The sequence below is a fragment of the Lissotriton helveticus genome, chromosome 3_1 (assembly GCF_964261635.1).
Source record: "Lissotriton helveticus chromosome 3_1, aLisHel1.1, whole genome shotgun sequence".
Classification (NCBI taxonomy): domain Eukaryota; kingdom Metazoa; phylum Chordata; class Amphibia; order Caudata; family Salamandridae; genus Lissotriton; species Lissotriton helveticus.
The window spans coordinates 1,214,133,496-1,214,151,533 of NC_136061.1; the positions used below are offsets into that span (position 1 = coordinate 1,214,133,496).

The window sequence follows — 18,038 nt, forward strand, 5'->3', positions numbered from 1 at the left end:
TATTTGCTATTTATCTCGAACCTTTTCTTTGTAAATTATGAACAGAGGATGATATCATTCCGGTTATGGTTGGACAAAATAAATTAAAAATATTTGCGTACGCAGATGATGTCGCTATTACTACCTCTGACATCAGTCTGGCACTGCCAAAAATTAGTTTTTTAGCTGAAGAATTCGGCACTCTGTGGGGATATAAATTAAATTTAGCAAAAACTCAGTTGATTCATTCCAAAACTGGCCGCCCTAATTAATTGGATTTTGTCCCAGAAGCCCAATATCTTGGGATTACCATCTCCCCTAAGATCGAGGAAATTGCTCCTCTTATTATTGAACCAGTGCTGAAATCTTCTAATACCACGTTGGAAAGATTGAATAACATACACTTTTCTCTCTACGGCCGTGCAAATATTTTGAAGATGCTGAACTTTCCTAAATTTCTATATTTATTTCGAACAATCCCCCTCTTGTTTTCAGCATCTTATTTTGCTAAAATAGACAGAATTGTCTCTAGGTTTTTATGGGGCTATCGACGATCTAGGCGGGCTTTAAGATGGTGTTCCCTCCCGAGATTGAAGGGTGGATGGGGGATTCCCAATTTTCGTCTATATTACTGGCTTATATCTCTGAAAAATATGGGCATATTAATATTTCCCGATATTAGCCTAAACGAAGCAATCAATCCCTCAATTTACGGGATGTTGTTAGGGGAGGAAGTCTCCCAATGTCTAATTAAAATTATAGAACCCAGCTATTATAAGAAGACTAAATTTAAAATTATATCAACAGCAATATCAATATGTCGCCAGATCAAAAAAAAAGTTATCCGATTAAACTACTTGAATTATTATTCTCCAATCTTAAATAATCATATGCTTCCCGAAATCTTTAAAGATCAAATCATGAAGAGATGGCATGTTGCAGGCATTTGTAAGCTGGGAGATCTTTATTCTGATACTTTATTTGCCCCTTTTTCTAATTTACAAACTAAATATAATCTTCCTAGAAAGGATTTTTTTAAATACCTTCAAATACGCAGCTTTTTGGACTCAAAGGGTCTCACTCAGCATATCTGTATGAGTAAAAACAAGATTTTAGAAGCTAGTAGAAGCTCAAATAAAATTGGACCTATCTATCAGATGGCTATTAATCTGATGGATGATGATTTAACTATCATCGATAACAAATGGCAAAGGAAACTTGCAATGGTCAATATTGATATTACAAGGTCTATTCAACTATCGATCAGACTATTGTTTAATGGTTCGCTACAAAGCCAGCACTTTATGGCAATCTATGATCTTTATTATTCTCCGATAAAGAGGGCTAAATGGAAAAACAGCAATAATCACACGTGCAAACGCTGTGACGAAACAGCCGCTGACTCTATCCACATGTTCTTTAGATGCCCTAAACTTCTTCAATATATTTCTGACATTGAATTCTTTTTGAATAATAGTTTGGGGGTCACCGTTAAATTGTCAGCGGAAATGGTTATTATGGGTTTAGAAATGGATCAGATAGAAACAAGTCCGGCAACTGAAGAAGCGTTCCTATTTATTTGTATGTCTGCATATAATTTTTGTATTACCTCATGCTGGCTAGATAGCGAACCTCCAGTGTTTCATAACTGGCAAGTTAAACTTTTATCTATCTTTCAATTTCAAATGGCTATCTACAAACATAAGGGTACTAAAAGAAAGGAGTTTGGACAAAAAGTTTGGGCCCCCATCATCAGCTGGATTTAATTTCGTAATGCTTCTAAAATCTTAAATACTTTTTTTTAATATAACAAATTATGAACAACTAGTAGAGTACTGTTTATATGATGATAAAGCTGTGAGGTATGTTTATTGTATGACTGTTTGCTGAAATAAAACTAATAAAAACATTAAAAAAAAAACTTTTATGTAATTTAAAGAAAGAAGAAAAAAATCACAAGCATCTGCATCACAACTGTTCTGTTATAAAATGGTAAATCGTCAAGGTAAACGAAAGTTGTGAAATCACTACACACCAAGGGTCAGATTTACAAGAAAGTGACACATCTGCAGAGTTGCGTCTGTTTCCCTGCGCCTTCCTGTTAAACCCTTGCTCCACCATGGATGCACCTTATTTACAATATGGCGCACCATGGTGCAAGGATTGAGAGATGCATCAGAAATTCCGACGCATCTGTTTTATGCAAAAGTCATTCATTGCTAGAGTCATGTGGCAAGCACAACGCATCCCCAGCAATGCACGGGGAGGCCTATTCTCACTGCACTGCATCACTCCTTACGCCTGCTTCAAGCTGGCACAGGGTGTTGATGCAATGGCGTCCTAGAAGTGGTGTAGGGAAATCTTGTAGATTTCACTGCGTCACTTCTATGAGGCTTTCCTGTGTGGGAACACCCACCCTGCATACATTATACCTGATGCAGGTATAATGAGACGCAGGGCTTTAGAAGGTGACGCATCTCCCTAGATGCTTCACGTTGTAAATTGCTCGTCTTGTTTACACCGCCGCTTCCTCACAAAAGTGACACAACTGCGGTGCAAAATTGTCGCACGGGGCTTGTTAATCTGCCCCCAAGAGCCTGTGATCATTTGAACAAATTTGAATGAATTGTACCTTATCGAGGTATGAACCAGTATTTTTCTTCACTGGTAAAAAGAAAAAAAAAAGAAAAAAAAAAGGAGTTACTTTGCATAGATTACTGATGTTACCAGTTAAGCATAATAATAAATTAGAATATCAGAAATTGTCTGGACAAGCTTCTTATGAAGTTTCAAGTGTGCTGAAGAAAATGAAACTTTAATGATTGATTAGGTGAGCATGGTCTCAAACTTAATGCTTGCTTTTGTACACTTAAGAATGCAACAGATATTAAAAATAGATTACGTTGTTCTCTTTGGAGGAAAACATTTAATTGTATATGGAAATCTGCTACAACTTACCCCTGTAAAAGGAGAACCAGTTTTTAAAACTCTTTTACATTAAGATACTAAGAAATCTCTGGGAAGTATTGGAAATGTGAATCTGTGGTTACATTTTGAATATAAAGAACTCACTCAGAATATGCGATAAGCAAGAGATGAAGATTATGCAAATATTTTAAAAGATGTAAGAATTGGTGTTCTAAGCAAACATGGTAAACAAGCTTTTTAAAGTTGTCTATTAAAGAACTTGCTTACAAATTAAAACACATCAGCAGAAGTAATGTATATGAAAATTATAGAAAAAGAGTCTATAGTTTGCTTAATGCCTACAGTGGAAGAGTGTTATACATTTAATAGAGAGCTTATAAAATTGGGAAATCAAGAAATAGTTCATATTGAAGCTATTGATAAAATCGAGCATCAAGGAATAACAATTCTTCTTTCAAAAAAACTACAGACCAAATTGGATTCTTTGGAAAAGTCTGTATCAGAAACTGCTAGCTTAGAATTTTTTTTTGATGTATGTTTAAAATGTCGCGTAATTTTGAAGCCTTATCTGAATGTAGAAGAAGGTTTAGTGAATGGAGCAATGGAGAAAGTTGTTGATTTTGTGAAATATCAAAATAGAAATGGAATTGAATTTTTAAAAGTTAAATTTGATCAGATTACAGAGGTAACACAGATTGCGCCTTCTGGTGCTCGTTTTTGCTTGTAAAAGACTTGTATGTTCGTAGAAAACAGTTTCCCTTCTGTTTAGCATATGCAATAACTTCTCATAAATCTCAAGGTTTAAGTGTAGATAGTGCTTTGACAAATGTAGGAAGAACTGTGTTTAAAGAGGGAATGGTATATGTTGCATTATCTCGAGTTAGAACGTTATCTGGTTTGTATTTAATTAATTTTGATGAGAACAAGGTTAGTGCTGATGTTAGTTCTGTAAGAGAATATAAACGTTTGAGAAGGCTTTATGCTCCAAGTTTAGGTGAATATCCAATTTATGAGAAACATGTTGTGTGTTCAAAACAGAAACATGTTAAAGAATCAACTATGGTTGAAAAGCAGAAAGAAAATCAAGAGAAAAGAAAAGATCTAAAGAAGCATAAAATACAAACAAGTGTTGATGTTGTCAGATACCAATTAAAAAATGCTTCTGGTGTCAACTGCTATGGTAATGTTATTCGAAACGTTATATTTTATCTTGAAGATGTTTATTTTGAAATGATGGAACGTCAGGAAAAAAGATTATGTTTGGCACCTTATACTTTATTCATGCCAAAAATCAATCACACACCCATGTACTCAACTATGCAGATATTTACACACCACCTGACTTATTTATACACACACCACTTCCCTTTTTTATATAGATACTATCACATACTTACTCTCTTATACAATCACTGATACACGTACACATTCATGTATGTAGACACTCTTGCATTCATTCTCTTTCAGGTATAGTCAATTATACACCCCAACACTCACATATACTGTCTAAAACAAATACAGTTACTCACATATATACAAATGAGACATCAATTCGCTAATCAACACACCTGTACACACAGTCACCTACCCATACAGCCCTTCTGAGATGCACTTTTGAATTTATACAACCAGTGAATCAGCCATTCAGATATGTAGGCACAGAGTCAGACACCCCCCACCCACCCACATAGACACTCAGACACCCATACAGATACTCATACAATCAATCAATAACCCATATAGACACTGATGTAGCTAGTCACCAACTTATGCACCTGCTTACACACCAATTGAGAGACTAAGAGAGACATTTACACAGTTTAGTCACTAACCCATGCATTCAGTAACATATGTTCAATGAGTGACTTATAGAGTCAGTCATGCATCTACTAAATAATCCATTCAGTCACTTATACATCCACTCATTCTTCAATAGACCTTGGCATAAATATATGTGAAAAATATTTAAACTTTACAGAAACACACATTCACTGGATGATGTCATCAGTGATGTCATGAGTGATGACATTTGAGATGTCATCAGTGATGTCAAGAGTGATGTCACTGACCATGTCATGAGTGATGTAATATGTGACATCATCAGCAGTGCATTGCGGGTGCGCAAGTTATAGTTAGCTCAACTAACTGTAACAGGCAAATTTCTTTGGTTTTAAAGGAGTCAAATGTCAAATGTCCAACTAACTATAACATCTATAACATCTCTGAAACCTATGTTTTTTTCAGTGAATCTCTAAGGTTTTTTATATGCTAATTTCGAACTATAACGTCCCTGAAACCTATGTTTTTTTCAGTGAATTTCTAAGGTTTTTTAAATGCTAATTTCTAACCATAACGTCCCTGAAACCTATAGTTTTTTCAGTGAATATATTTATATATATATATCCACGCTCCTAGACACCAGCAACACGAGTCACTCTGGTAGCGGGTGCTGTTTTCGCGGCGGTGTCAGCTCCAATTCCTCGAAGATACCCAGCCGGGTTGGAAGAATACAGAACTCTCGGGGGTTTTAGCTTTTCAGCACGCGTTTATTGCAAAAACAAACGCATTTCGGGAGAAACTCCCTTCGTCAGTGTTTACAATCGAACGCATTGCGTGGCACCAATATGTGGATTCACTACGGGTAATTGAAACAAACATAGGACTGCTACAACCATTAGTTTTTACGTTCCATCTTTGAATGTGCATTTCATTTAAAAAGAACATTTTTTCACAATATACATTTTTAATCATGCTTTTCGTCCACAATTGATCACGCCGTGTATCGGCAAGCATGGTATTATGGCAATCGTAGAGCCCTATGTGCACTGGTTGTCTGGGCATGATTATCCTAAGAGGCGATGTCCTTATTATTGAGACATCGCTATAAACATACGATTATCGTTGAGATATAAAGGCAGTACCCATTTATGGTTTCTATCTTGCCGTGTATCGGCATTTGCAGCCATGTTGGCCGCAGAGAATCCTAGGATAATAACATATGTCCAGACGGTGACATCATAAAGCATACTCAAAGCACTCTAATAACCCCTCGTGAATCGTCTCAAATGGTACATCTTAAAACAACAATCTAATAAACCCTCATCCAAAATACATATCAGTAGTACAAGTTACTTCCTCAGCAGTTCTTAGTTAGGTATCTGTCATACTTCAGAGTTCCTCCCATTCCAGTTGTTAGTAGATATGGTTATCCTAAGTGAGATGCCATTTCTTCCCCCATATTCAAACCTCTAGGTGCTTTGGTCTCTAAGTCAATTATATATCGAGACTCCAATCTTCTGAGTGTCTGTAATTTATTGCCACCTCGTGGACATTCTAAGACACAGTCCAAACAGAAAAATCTCAGGAGATCCCTGTTGCTGTCATGTTTTATTGCCAAATGCCGGGCAACCAGGTAGGACAAATCTCTATTGGCGATCGCCCGCATGTGCTCTAGCACCCTTAATTTTACTGGATTGATAGTGCTGCCAATATACCTTAATTGGCAGGGACACATTAGACAGTAAACGACATGATCTGTATGGCAAGACATACATTTGTTGTTGATTCTCCTGCCCCCTTTGCAACCTCTCACATCATAAGTTAGGGTTCGTTTGCTGGATGCACAGGCTTTGCACTTCCCACAGGGGAAGAAGCCCTTTGCATCCTTCAATGTTCCCTTCATCTTAGGTATTGGATTTAAATGACTTTGAACTATATGATCACGTAGAGATCTTGCCTTTCTGAAGGTTATGAGCGGGGCAGCTGGTATATCAGGACCAACAATGTGGTCAGTTTTTAAAAATATGCCAATGTTTAGTCATAATAGATCTTAGTTTGAAGGAGTTGCTGAATAGGGTGTTATCATGCAAAATTTACCATTGGTGTTAGAACGTGTCTTTTTCTCAAAGAGAGAATGCCGGGACAGTTTCCTTACTCTATTTAGAGCATCATGTAAGAGATTTCGTTTATATCCTCTGTCAGAGAATCTGTCCATACTTTCACTAGCTGCCTTTTCAAAGTCTTCATCTTGGGTACAATTGCGCCTAAGTCTAAGCAATTCCCCATTCTTGGAATTAGAGCTAATATATATATATATATATATATATATGAGAAACAGCAGTCTTGTCCCACCTTCGACAAAGTGGGGGATACAAAGCAGGTATGGACCTCAAAAAACGCCTCCACAGAATCCAATGCATTTCACAGTTTTTGTTTTATTTTCTTGAAAACCACACAGTGAAACAGACAAGTGTCCACCCGACGCGTTACGATCGCTCCACTGCGATCTTGATCACATGACGTGCCATTGACGAATCACTACTAAAATACCAAGTGTATCCAATCGATGCAGAGGACTGGTAAAAATTAGTGTACAGAAGTGAAAAACAGACTATTAAATGTAACTGTTAAGAAAACAGACTAAAATACATGAAACACTTGTAGAAATTAGGCACATAAATACATGGCAATATTCTATTAGTGCGGAAATGAATAATGCCCTAGGTTTAAAACATATGAATGCTTAAAGGAGAGAGCAGATTAAGAAATATCATATTGAAAAACATCATGATAAAATATCATGTAAAACAACAGTCAGAGCACATAAGCAAAATACTATTGTGATCAGTGCCGCATATTAATAAAGTGCAAGTGCAAAGAATGAAAACTGACGCATGTTTATCAATTAACTCTCCTCTCCTATATACACCCTATTATGCTGCAAACCATATGGGCAAAATACACTATATTAAATCATACCATTTAAAAATTGTTATTTGTGCAGACAAGTATAAATATAATCAATTACTAGTCCATTAAAAAATGACTATCATCCGAAACTATGTGCAAATGTGCAATAAAATGTGCAAATAACTTAGATACACCCTATATACACTCGTAGATGAAAAGTAGTGGAGGCTGTGCAAAGGCGCAAAAAATACTCATAGAAAGCAACCACCAGGTTACTGATCAAAGTGCTGGTGCTGAATATACATGGTACCTGTGCCAAATACAAAATATATATGGAGATACAGTCAAAGGATGGAAGGTACGAAAAAATTCATATATATACAGCAAACAAAGATGCTTTCAGAATCATATCAGCATAGTACAAACAAGAGGAAGAAACACTAAGTCATATAGACACAAGCAAGACCTCAGAGCACTGCAAATAAAAGAAACTTCGTTTCTAATAATGCTATAAAAAGTTATGCAAGTCCTAGCTTGTGTTAAGCCCTTTGGGCATCTTAGTATCAAGAGTCATAATAAAATATGACTCAAGTTGTCACAGCTTCCTCTCTCCATTAACCCCCCGAATACACAAGGGGACTGCCCAGATCATAGAATATTTTAGTTCATTGACTTTATTCTGGTGCACTGCTTTGAAGTGCTGTTATGACCAAGTTATCAGCTCACCCAAACACCACAAACCCAGTCATCACGTAACTTCATCCCTTCCCAGACCCTATTTACAACAGTACCTGGGTATTTACCTGGGAATGGGGAACCCACAATATACAAGCTTACACAGCTAATATACCACTAAATCCTAGAGGAACTACGGAATTCCATTCTATATCCTATGATCTCACCATATAGCCCCACAACAATCTGGCTCGGGCTAATCTACTCTCACTCGTGTCAGAGAGCAGCTCCAGCATATAACGCCCTATCCTGAGCGATCTCTCTTTATGGTGTCCCCACTGGTAGTCCCAGGACGATCCGGCCCGGACTACTCTACCCCCTCTCTCTCTTGGGGAGCAGCTCCAGTATATAACGCCCTATCCTGAGCGATCTCTCTTTATAGTGTCCCCACTGTCCTATTAATACCTCCTGCTCTCTATTGGGAATTTCCTAAGTATCTAATATCTACTGGAAATATCTTCTATCTCATATGAATTATTGTCCCTCATGTAATGGATAGGAGATCCGACCCTCTCACACAAGAACTGCCAAATTATTACATTCAAGAATTATTCCCTAATATGATTCACACTCTCCCCTGTCATCAGTTACCTTCTCAGAAGGGAATGTCCCATCCTTCTGTTCGTCAGCACCTGGCTAAAAAGAAAGGTTAATTCTATCATGGAAACAATACTCAGATGTATTTTTTAAGAACTGGGGTCCCTTTATTAAACAATAAAAATAAACATTGCATTATAAAATCATATTAACACCTAGCAACCTAAGCATAGCCTGAAAAGTAAAGGAAAGAGTAAATATATTTGCGCACTATAATAGCAGGACAGACTTCACCTTATAATTACGCAGTCCGGTTCTGGCTGTCGTTTGGGTCCCTCTCTCGTCTGTGCCTCGACTCATCCCAGATTCTGCTCTGCACCCACGTATACACGTCTGCACCGCTATGCTCCTTCACCTCCGTCACCCCTCCAAAGCACTGGAACCCTTCTCTGGTCCTCGTCTCTGTCCCTCAGCTCTGCACCGGTCAATCTGCACTGACTTCCTCTCTCCCACGAACTGTCTTCACTTCAAAACTTCAATCTAATGATATAGTTTCCACTACTCTGAGAACCATTCATTCAACTAACTTCTTCGCTCTGATTATTCCAATTCTGGCGACAAACTAACTCCAACTGCTCTAGCAGACCGACTTATGATGTAACTTCGGTTTCTCCATAGGATCGACTGCCCTTTCTCTCCCAAGTATCATCTGCATCTGCCTTTGCCTCTGCTTCTGCGTCTGCGTCTGCTCCTGCTTCTGCCTAGGATCATCTGCTTCTGCCCTTTCTCTCCCTCTGCATTTCGATAATATAGAGAGCTCTTCATTCGTGGAAATTTCCAGACAGTAACCTGCCGCCCACCAGACTTCTGTACCAGGCCCCGGGCTCTCGACGCTCCCACAGTGGCCACCTGTTGTTTCGTCTTAAACCCGAGCTCCGTTTACATTCCTCCGATAAGGGCCAGCTCTGACCGTTTCCTCTCCAGCGAACAACAGCTCATAACTAAAATGTTACTCTTGACCTACAAGCGCCTCGGGCAGCCGAGGCAGAAAGAAACATGGAGTCTCTCGTTTGGGCCTTGTAGGCCCGAAAAAGATGAAAGAGACGCATAGCTCTGTCAAAATACATAGGCAAGCCCTACCTATAGGTAATATAAGGTCAGAAATAGAGAATCTACCTCCTAATATAAGCCTTCAGGCCCAAAAACGATGTAAAGGGCACATAAAATATGTCTAAGTCAATAGGCAAACTCTAAGAAATAGGCTAAGAATAGGGATCTATCCACTATACTAAGATGGTAGTAGACCACAGTCACCACCACTCAGAAAATAGAACAAATTATCCAGGCACTACATTCCACCCTTGACTGTCGTCTACTAACAACTTAGACTAAAGTCAAAATACAATTTAAACAGAACGAACATCTGGTGAAGAATAATAAGAAACAAAACTAATAGACCTAGACATAGCTTGTGGCCTAAAAATTTGGACAAAGGAAGGGACGCATTGAATACAGCAACAAATAGTGACTAAAATGCAAATAGCAATCAAGACACCCCCCAACACTTGTCGTAGGGAGTGTAAATCAGGCAACCAACTGAAAAGCCAATCAAACCACCTTTGATCTATATGTTGCCTAACTTCTTCAGTTAATTCATGAAGTTTATCAATATGGGATTGAATGGATCTGGAATGATCTGAAAAATTAAAACAACAAAGGCCTTCAAAATCTGAACAGCCATGACCATGTTGAGTAAAAGATAATCTATTGCAGCTCTATTTTGTAAAATGGCTCTGCGCTCACCTTGAGCGTCTAATAAAAGGTCAGATAAGACAGCAGAAGTATGGTTAATAGACTTAACCATTCAACAAGCAATTTTTCCAATTGATTTAGCATTATATACAGACAATGCAGGAACACCTACAATAGAAAGAGCTAAACTAAGATATTCAGATGCAGAAAATAAATGTAATGAGGAATCACAATTTGCTGTCAAAGATGAGGCATCACGTGTGATTCGGGAAATCACATTAGGATGTGAAGAAAACATTAATAAACTCAATCTGGTAATAGCACAAGGACCTCCAGTAATATTTGCAGGAATATAGGGCCAAGATGTATTGCCACATGAAAATAACCATCCAGGGGGTAATAATACAATAAGATAATGACTAGCTGTAACTACAAGACGCCTACAAGTCATATTATTTTTAACAGAAATACATGATTTAGGTGTTCTAGTAAAGCACAAAGTCCTTTCATGAGCGGAAAACGAAGTAACATTGTTCAGTCGTAATTGAACGCACTTGCCTATGATTCTGGGATCACAGGTCATAGAAAAGCAAAGATCAACTTGAGTGATATTGTAAATTGTGATTTCAGAATTAAAAGGGGGCTGTGGATCAATCAGAACCGTACATAAAGCACAGTAATCATAGGCCGCAAAATCACTGAAAATTACACTAGGATGAGCATCAGTTTAATTAAAAATATGGGTAAGTGTTTCCATAGAAGCTGGGACAGCAACCAAGCAGGTCGCTAGAATATCAGTCACTGAATGCATGGGGGTTAAACAGAAGTGGTTTGAATCAGTTAATTTATTCGCTAATGTGATCCAAAAGTTTGATGAGGTATCCCACGATGCAGAAGAACAACGTCTTTGGTCCAAGAAATTAGTCCGGTCCTGAGGGCCCTCCCGTCTCCCGGCGCAGCAAACCAAAAGGAGTCCAGCGACGACACCTCCGGCAACAGCAATCCATGCGATGGTCTAGGAGAACGGAATCAAATACAGGTATTATTCATTCTCGCAAATAACATTTGTCAGCTGGAACTACATCCCAGCTATCTTGCCCTGGCCTCATCACTAGGACAGTATTGTTCTGACCTGTTGCAATAATTTCAGCCTGTTCAGGGGGATTTGTAGGCGACTGAACCCACACTCTTGCTCCGGGATTATCAGTGGAGCCAAAACCCTTTTTTTCACGAACAGTTAACAGAGTTGGGGCAGTACCTTTTTGAATCTCACCACTGAAAACAGGCATAATTATCAATTGAGCAACTCGGTCTGTTTTGTGCATCAATAAATCAGAATCACCACTGTTTAATAGGATCACTTTAATCTCTCCCTGATAATCACTGTCAATGACACCTCCGAGCACCTGGACACCTTTTAAGGCTAAGCCAGATCTCGAGGCAATTAATCCAAAATTTCCAACGGGTATTTGAACACCAGTTCCGGTTTCCACAATAGTAATGTCTCCTTTCTTTAAAGTAATGGTGTTCATGGAATGCAGGTCCAAGCCTGCAGAACCTGGGGTTGCTCTACATGGAGCTAGAGCTCCAGGGGAAATCTCCCAATACATCACTGTACTCTCAATAGTATTTGGTTTAGCATCAATAGCTGGAGGGAATAAACGCATTAATGGGGAAATAGAATTCAGATAAGGGCGATTATTTAGAATTGACAAGGCATCAAAAAAATGATCTCTCCAGTTCTTAAAAGTTCCCTCTGATAGCTTACGTAATTGGTCTTTCAGCAAGCCATTCATTCTTTCCACAAGACCTGAGGCCTGCGAGTAATAAGGTATATGGAACACCCATTCAATGTTGTTTTGCACACAAAATTCTTGCACTAGTTTACCTTTGAAATGAGATGCGTTGTCAGACTGTATTTGAAGTGGAACACCATAGTACAACATGATTAACTTCAATGTTTTAATAGTATTTACTTGGGTAGCTCTTTTACAGGGAAAGGCTCCTAAAAGACCACTAAAAGTGTCTACAACTGTACAAACATATTGACAATTTTTACTCATGGGAAGAGGACCTATATAATCCATTTGCCAAATCTGTGCAGGGGATTTTCCTCGATGTAATCGACCTCTTACAATTTGGGGCATTTCTCTCTGTCAAGAGTGCTGACATATGGGACAATGAAGTATGGTATCTTTAATCAAATAAGGAGGAATATAAATTCCTCTGTCAGCAGCCCACCTGCTAGTGATTCTTTCTCCAAAATGTCCTGACTTCTGGTGGGCCCATTTGACCAATCCCGCCAAATCAAAATCTTGTTTGTCCACCATTGCCTCAGAAATTTTAGATTTCTCATCTGCAATTTGGTGAAAAAGTTTGTCAAGGGAGTCTACGTGTGTATGAGCATCAACATGAAAAACTGTCACATTACTCTGAGGAAGTAGCTCCCAAATCTCTTGCCATAAGTGCTTACCCCAAAGCTCCTTTGAATGAAGTCTCCAGTCATGGGAATGCCACGTCGGTAACCAAACCGCTAAACCATTAGCAGTGGACCAAGAATCAGTAAAAATATGACATGTACCAGGCAATTCATGTTTCAAAACTTGATAGACAGCATATAGCTCAGCGAACTGACTACTTTTCCCTTCACCTGTGGTACTTAGCAGTTTGTGTGTGATCGGATTGTAGGATACTGCCTTCCAATGCCTCTTCTCTCCTATATACCTCGCTGAACCATCCGTAAACCATACATGTTTTCTGTCCTCCACGGACAAATCATCAAACGGCTTACCCCACTTAACAGGGGATTCCTTTACTATAAGTACCGAAATCACTTTCTACTTCTCCTGACGGTGCCAGCGTCACTTGCTCATGCAACACCGCAACACCCTTTGGTCCTACACGTGCTCTGTCTTGTATATACCATTTCCATTTAATCACACTCGCTTCTTGAGCATGTCCAATTCTGTGAGTTTTTGGTGAACTCAAAACCCATTGCATAATAGGAATTTCAGGCCTCAAAATCACATTATGTCCTAAAGTCAATTGCTCGGTATCCACCAGAGCATGCAAGTAACTATTTTTCAAATGGGGTATAATGCTCACCAGCATCGGGTAACTTCTTAGTCCAGAAACCTAACGGTACTTTTGTCTTACCTTGTTTTTGCCACAAACTCCAATTCGCATACGGGCCTTGCACAGACAGATTCAAATCCACATCACCATCACGTACAGGCCACAAATCCAAAGCATGCTGAGTTGCTTCTTTCGCCAAATCAAACGCATCTTGTTGCGGTTTATTCCATTCAAATACATTCTTTTTACGGTTAACTTTGTTCAAAGGGGCTAATATCTGACTCAAATGTGGGATGTTCTGATGCCAAAAGCCAAATAAATCATTAATCTCTGGGCTTCCTTTCTATTTTTCAGGACTTCAAATTCTGCAATTTTCTGTTTTACTTGTGGAATTACTTCTCGATTCCCTTCATGACAATTAATACCTAAAAATTTTACAGTTTGTGCTGGGCCTTGCAATTTGTCTGGATTAATCTCCCAACCTCTATTTTGTAAATGAGTTTGGATTTGGTCTAATTGGGTCTGAACCATATCCTGTGTTTCACCTTGTATTAAAATGTCGTTAATGTAATGACACACCTGTATTTGTGGATTCACTGGAACTTCAGTTAAATGTTCTGCCACCAGCCGATGACAGATCGTAGTACTATGTACGTAGCCCTGGGGAAGACATCTGAATGTCATTTGACGTCCATTCCATGTAAAACTGAATCTTTCCTGGCACTCAGGGGCAATTGGAATGGAAAAGAAAGCATTAGCAATGTCAATAGAAGCATACCAGGTTCCTGAATGTTTTTCAATTTTCTCAATCAAGGTAATAATGTCAGGTACTGCAACAGTCAAAGGGGGTGTATGTTTGTTTAATTCACGGTAATCCACTGTCATGCGCCAAGAATTATCACTTTTGCGCACCGGCCATACGGGATTATTCCAGACAGAAGTAACTGGGGTTATAACTCCTGCGTCTACTAGATCCTGAATTGTGGCACTAATCTCTTCATGCCCGCCTGGAATGCGATACTGTTTCTGAGAAACTACTTTTGTAGCTTGATGAATTTTCACAGGGGGGATTTTTAAACGCCCAACTCTCACAGACTTTGATGATATATAGTTCCTGTCTCCAAATCGATAACATCCATCATCTAAATATAATGTCATGCCTTTTAAGATATCAATTCCAATTATGTATTCACAAAGGGGTACTACCAATACGGAATATTCTTTTCGGGGAATTCTACCTATTTTCATCTCAACATCAGTTTGTACTGCGGGAGTTTCTTTACCACCTAGGCCAGTAATGTGGAAAATTGTCCTTTACATTTCTTCGGATTCCCATAAATTAAGGTGGCCTCCGCTCCTGTATCTACTAATGCTCAGGCCCTCTGTATGTTAAGATGTCTCCAAAAAATGTCAATATCTACATAGGGTCTATTATCTCTGTGAGCCCAATTGCGTAACGGAGCTTGACCTATTTCTTTTTTTATTTTATTTTTTATATTTCTTTTTTTCCTTTTCAAACTCAGCACAATATTTGCCAGAAGATAGTACAGAGTAGTGCTTCTTATTAAAGATCACCAAATGGCGGACAACGCCGGTGAAAACAGGGGAGGCTTCCGAGGCGGTTTTGGCGGCAGGGGCCGCGGCCGTGGAAGAGGGCGGGGCCGTGGACGAGGCCGCGGGGCCCGCGGGAAGGCAGATGAAAAAGAGTGGGTGCCGGTGACCAAACTAGGCCGGCTGGTCAAGGACATGAAGATCAAGTCTTTGGAGGAGATTTATCTTTTTTCGCTTCCAATCAAGGAGTCCGAGATCATTGACTTCTTCCTGGCCTCAACTCTGAAGGATGAGGTTCTGAAGATCATGCCGGTTCAGAAGCAGACCAGAGCCGGGCAGCGTACCAGGTTCAAGGCTTTTGTTGCCATCGGAGACTACAATGGCCATGTTGGGCTGGGTGTGAAGTGCTCCAAGGAGGTCGCTACTGCTATTCGTGGAGCTATCATTCTCGCCAAGTTGTCCATTGTACCTGTGCGACGAGGTTACTGGGGTAATAAGATTGGCAAACCCCATACAGTGCCTTGTAAGGTGACTGGACGCTGTGGTTCTGTACTTGTGCGTCTGATTCCTGCACCCCGCGGTACTGGCATTGTGTCTGCGCCGGTCCCCAAGAAGCTGCTGATGATGGCTGGTATCGATGACTGTTACACCTCAGCTAGGGGCTGCACAGCCACGCTAGGCAACTTTGCAAAGGCCACCTTTGATGCTATCTCAAAGACCTACAGCTACTTGACCCCAGATCTCTGGAAGGAGACTGTCTTTACCAAGTCTCCATACCAGGAATACACCGATCACTTGGCCAATACGCACACCAGAGTGTCTGTGCAGAACAACCAAGCAGCAGCTCTTCCTGGCGCAACCCCCACATAACATGTTCTTCTGTAAAATAAAGTAGTTGGAACTGTTAAAAAAAAAAAAAAAAAGATAGTACAGAGTAGTATTAAATACATTCAATTAACAAAAAACAGCCAGAAAAAAAAAGAAAATAAGCAAAGTATAGTGGATACACGACTTATACAATTCATTCCTGAAAGGCATTTTAACATCAAATATCAATAAAAATATTTCATAGTGAGTATATCCTTCATGTGTAAGCGTCCTATCCTATCCCGCTACGCCAGTCTGCTATTGGCTTCCAAATCCGCAGCCCTCTTTCCCTTCCCATCCTACCTTTCCTTGCATATATTGCCTTTTCCAGATTGTATGAAGACAACAAACTAGCCAACCATGCTTGCAGTGTAGGAGGGTTAAGATCTAACCATGCCCTAGCGATGCATAATCTATATACTGCCATAGCTAGGAATACAAACTCTTGGTGCCCTTCCCCTTCTTCTGGTACAATTCCTAAGAGAATGTGTACTGGCTTAAGTTCCAGCTTAATCTTTAGTGAAACCTCTAAGAAGTGTTCCAAATTCCGTAGCAATGTATGTAGCTGTGGACAGAGCGCGAACATATGTATTATGTCAGCATCTCCTGAATTACATCTCGGGCATGTTGTTCCTTCAGTCCCCCCCCACTTTGCTATCCTTGCTGGAGTATAGTATAGGGAATATATGGTTTTGTAGTGTTGTGACTGTAGAGACGCTGAGCAAAGAACTGAGCGTCCTAAATCCAAAGAGTCCTGAAACCACCCTATATCCCCTTCTAGTTTTTCTGCCCACTTCTTGCTGTATTTATCCATATCATCCTGCATACCGCATACAAAGCTAGCATATAGGCTTCTTATTGAGCAATCCCCCCCTACTCTTATTTTTTCCAAAATCTCAACTTTATTGTACCCAACCAATCCACCTTGCTTATTCCCCAAAAAGCTTCTAATTTGCAGATATTTAAAGAAGTCTCTATTATTCAACCCAAACTTAGTGCTCAATTCTAAAAAAGTAACTAAACCATCCGGTCCACGAATATCTGCAATGCTTAATACCCCCTTTTGCATCCATCTTTCCATTACTAAGTCCCCAAATACCTCGCTTGGGAATGACCTGTTCTTAAACAACCTGGTATATCGATTGAACCTTCCTAATCCAACTTTTTTCATAAATGCCGTCCATATCTTAACTCCTGCCACCACCGTTTTGTATCTAGTCCTTTTAAAATGCCCATATTCTACACAGGATATAAAGCAATTTTCCACCTCTTCCCCGAGTACAATCTTATATATTCTTGAAGACAACTCCCTTGCCCTTGGATCTTCACCCCCCCCCTATTAAGCCTTGCATACCTTGAATGACCGCTGACCAGTAGTACAATTTGAAATCTGGTGCCCCCCAACCACCTCTTTCTCTAGGGAGGGTCATATATCGATACGCCCTCCGTGTTTTGCCATGGGCCCAAATGAATTTATTAAGTATTCCTTCTAATGCCCGAAACCATTTTGCTTCAAAGAATAGCGGGATTGCCCTAAAGTAGTACAGAAATTTTGGAAGTATGAGCATTTTAATCGCATTTGTGCACCCAACCAAAGACAAGTGTAAGTTGTTAAGCCGTTCCAGATCCGATTTTACCTTCACTAATAAGGGAGCAACATTGTTGTGCACTACTGTGTCTAGATCCGCGGATATTTCCACCCCCAAGTAAACTGCAGATTTTACCCTCCTAGTATCTCCACCATCTTGTACATATTGGTTGCAGACTATTTGTGTCTTAGCTTTATTCAAGCTATATCCGGAGACTCGCCCAAACCGTTCTGCCTCATTCTCTATTTCCACAATCGCCTCCTCCGGATAAGGGGTTAAAATAGCCACATCGTCCGCGTCTGCCAATGTTTTGGCTTCACATCCATTCAAACTCAT

The 18,038-nt window shown here is 39.6% G+C and overlaps 1 pseudogene; it reads left to right on the forward strand.

Annotated features, from left to right (window-relative positions):
- The first annotated feature begins 15,254 nt into the window (after nt 1–15,254).
- On the forward strand, nt 15,255–16,131 carry LOC144823400 (small ribosomal subunit protein uS5 pseudogene; annotated as a pseudogene).
- Nucleotides 16,132–18,038: the final 1,907 nt, after the last annotated feature.